Here is a 4181-nt window from a genome sequence, read left to right as displayed (position 1 = left end):
AGGCTGTGCCCATGAGGCTGAGCTGTGCCTACAGCCCTCTCTTTCTCCTTCCTGTGGGTGGGCCCTGGGAGGGCAGGGGCCGTGGGAGTTCATTGTGGCATCCAGCACCTGGCACAATTCAGGGCACACAGTAGGTGTTTCGTGAATATGCAGCTATCATAGGACTAGCTTTTGCCTAAAAACATTCTGGATTCTAGTTACTGGCAAATTCTGGAGGGCAGGAGAGTGTCTGTTTTTTTTTTTTTTTTTTTTTTTTTTTTTCTGCGGTACGCGGGCCTCTCACTGTCGTGGCCTCTCCCGTTGCGGAGCACAGGCTCCGGACGCGCAGGCTCAGCGGCCATGGCTCACGGGCCCAGCCGCTCCACGGCACGTGGGATCTTCCCGGACCGGGGCACGAACCCGCGTCCCCTGCATCGGCAGGCGGACTCCCAACCACTGCGCCACCAGGGAAGCCCTGTTTTTTTTGTTTTGTGTTGGTTTCTTGCCTTCTCATAGAAGCAGCTAGTTCAAGTGGGATGAATTAGATCACACCTACTCTTTGGTGGTGTTTTTCCTTTACCAGAGCAGCATTACCTGCTTTTATTTACATAAAGTCACCCGGAAATTGTTCTTAAAGCACGGAAGTAATCAGATCACGTTCTTCAGAGCATCTGCAAAACTATTTTCCTAAGAAGTATTCAGGAATTATCAAAGGGAGAAAATATGGACTTTCCTCATCTTCCACAAGCCGGCTTTTTTCAGCGCTCAACAGTACTTGTCAGTGATATTTTTGGTAACTCACTCAAACCGAGGAAATTCAGGATTCTCGCAGGTAGAGTGGATGTCGCTTTCACTCTGCATTGTGCTGTCTCTGATTTTCCTTTTAGAGGCTCTGACTTACCCAGAAGCCGCCCGACTTGGCATTTCCTGACATTTGGCTTTGGACCCGGATGCTATTTAAACAAAGGTTGTGTGGGATCCAGCGGGGCTGGGGACCGGGCATTGTTTGACTATCACCCGGGATAAGGAATTAGATGGTGATGTAAAAGTGAGCTTAGTGTCAGGCCCCTGAACCCTTGTTTATTATGTGACAACAATGCTAGTCTATTTTATGACAGTGAAAAAAATTAGTGGAGCTACATACTCTGATTTAAGACATGTTCTGAGTTACTTCCTCTTAAACAAAAGCCTTCACTTGGCTGCCCCGCAGCCACCAAAGCACCAGGCTGCAGTGTATAGGGTTGTACTTGACGCTGCTGAGAAAATGCACCTTCTGGGATGGCAACAAGGTGAAAATAATCTAGTCTTACCTTATTTCTGTGGAGGGTGACACGATTTTTGTGAATTTAACTATTTACAGAAAAAAACCTGCCTGTTGCTTGTATCTTTCCTCGATCTAACAACCAAGGAAATGAACTTGCTTTTTTATTTCTTGCTTTCTAAATTTTATGGGGGATACAAATTTAATAATCATGGTCTTGGTTTTACCAGAATAGACTCGATTCAAATTATTATTATCAGACTGTGTGTCTAAATTTCTTTTCATGGTGGGGGGGATGGACCCTCTGTGAAGAGCTTGTCATGTAAGGCAGTAGTGGGTGTCTGGGTCTGGGCGCTGGAGCACTCAGCTGCCGGGGTCCCAGGACCTCGCTCTTGCCCTAAGAGCATCTTTCTAAACCAGCCTGTGGAGCAGCCTGAGGGCCGGGCAGGAGGGGACGCCAGAGGTTTCATCACCCCAGGGAGGTGGGGACCCAGACACTTTGGGAGCTTACTGTTTCTCACTTCCTTGCTGGAATGAAGCAGGTCCTGCGGTGGGATGAGGGGCAGGCCACCGCCCCAGAAGCCGACGTGTGGGGTAAAGAGGGAGGTGTCCCCCCTACCCACGAGGTTGCTGCTAGAAGTGCTGTCCAGTCCCTGGGCGTGTGGGAGCGAGCCCTGAGAGCCACAGTCCCCTGCCAGCTCCCTTCTCGTCCTCACGGTCTCGCTCACGTTCAGTCAGTGGGAAATCATCTCGTGTCTGTGACATGCGGTGCGTCCATTCAGCACCTGCCCACTGAGTGTTTGCTACATTCCAGGGACCATGCGAGGGGCTGGATGCTCAGCCACAGGTCACACCTGCACCCAGAGTCACAGAGTCCGGTAGAGGGAGAGGTGCAAATGGATTAGTGCCTCCCGTGCTTCCAGAGGGCGAGGGGGCCAGGGGTGGGCAGGTGCAGCCGGGCATGGAGGGCAGAGCTGGACTGGGTGTCTTCCTGTGTCTCTGGGGTGTCCCTGATGCCAAGTCTGGAGGACCACCCACTCCTCACAGCTCTTGGGATGCTACCCAACACCAGCGCCTAGGAGACTGAGGGTTATTGCCTAATAGCAGAGCTTTCAAAAAAAAAAAAAAAAAATAGCAGAGTTACTTATTGTAAAAATACTGTGTGTGGATTATAGAATATTTTGAAAACATAATAAAATTTAAAAAATGAGACAAAGGAATAAAATCAAAGACACAGTAACGACCACTGTGATCATCCATGTTTCTTTCCGGTTTTCCCCTCAGATATATTTTAAAGTGGTTATGCGCATAGCCTATTAAAACATAGTATTCTTCCTTGTCTTACTTCAGCTGTTATCCTATGAATTTCCTGTACTCTTAGAGATTCTTTTTTGAAAAATTTTTATTGGAGTATAGTTGAGTTACAATGTTGTGTTAGTTTTAGGTGTTCAGCAAAGTGAATCAGTGATACATATACATACATCCACTCTTTTTTAGATTCTTTTCCCATATCGGTCATGAAGAGAGCCTTGTCAACAGGATTTTGTAATGGCTGAATAATATCCTATAACTTGGATTTGCTTCTCTGGTTTAAGTTTTTCTCTATTTACAAACAAGTATTTGATACCCATCTTTGTCAACAGACTATTATGTTTTTACTAGCATTTTTTTTAGTTGATCCCTTGGGATGGATTTCTAGAAGTGGAACTGTTGGACCAAAGTACATAAATGTTTTCAAATGTCTTTGGCGAATGCCATCAAATTATTTTGCAGAAAGTTTACGGGAACTTTGTTCCTGGGCACCCATAGTGCTGTGGGCACAGGCCTTGGGTCAGTCAGGCAAACACTGCCTTTCTGTCTTAATGGCATTTCTTTTAAACTAAGAAAGTTAACTTTTATTAGCCACTTGTATTTCTTTTTTCTTTTTTTTTGGTCAATTCTCTTTCCTGTCCTAATTTCCTATCATCTTAGTTGTTATTTCCATCGATTTTCTTTTAGTGAGTATTCACCTTCCTTTATTACATGTGTTGCAAGCATTTTCTCAAGACATTTAATTTTTACATGTTTTATTTGATAGACATTTTATATTTGTATGTTGAGTCTATTCATTTTTTTCTTTATTTCTAAGAAGGACTGAACTTTTGATATAAAATGACACTACCTCAGTGTGTTAGATTCTAGGTGCTAATATTTAGCTGTAAAAGTACAAGTTTTCCTAGTATTTAATGAATGGAACCAGGTTCTGTCCCATTTGGGTATAAAATGATGGGTTCAAAAAAATAAAAAGCTTCTCAGAATAAAATGGAAGATCTCTTACAGTGAATATTTCACTTTTATTTGGTTTGATAGCCACATAGTTAGAAAGATTTTCTATTCATCCGGCCCCATAAGCAGACAAAAGCGGTTCTCCAGGATTCTTTCTTTTGGGTTTTCCCCCAAATACATTCATTCAAATGTCATTTGTTTTGGAAGTTGGTGGCAGTCTGACTTCGGAAGAATCAGGACAAGCTTGAACTCTCCTGGTTATAAGGAAAGACAATAATAATAAAGCCTTTGTCGTAGGGGCGGAGGAGGGTGGGTGGGTTTGCTCAGGGTTAAGGACGGGGCGTTTGCTGCCGAGGCTGTCCGTCCTGACTCAGGGGCCCTGAGGGTCTGACCACGTCTTGCAGGGGACACGGAGAAAACCATTTTGCGGTCCTGCCGGGGCTCAGAGCTGGAACCCACTCTGTGAGGAGCCCCAGGCACCTGGAACTGGTGATGAGTTACCTCTTAGCCCTACAAATCGAATGCGGCAGTATTCTGGCTATTGGTGACCCCCATTTGTCCCGTCCAAATAACCGAGGTTTGGCTGTGTCATTACCATGAAACAAAGGCTCCAGCGACGGCCAGGCAGGGGCTGGAGGCGGACCAGAGGAAGGAGCGTTTTGATGGCTTTGTGACT

Source organism: Lipotes vexillifer, unplaced genomic scaffold (assembly GCF_000442215.2).
Source record: "Lipotes vexillifer unplaced genomic scaffold, Lipotes_vexillifer_v1.1 scaffold944, whole genome shotgun sequence".
Taxonomy (NCBI): Eukaryota; Metazoa; Chordata; class Mammalia; order Artiodactyla; family Lipotidae; genus Lipotes; species Lipotes vexillifer.
The sequence above is the reverse complement of the archived record's forward strand: the minus strand, read 5'-3'. Positions refer to the sequence as shown.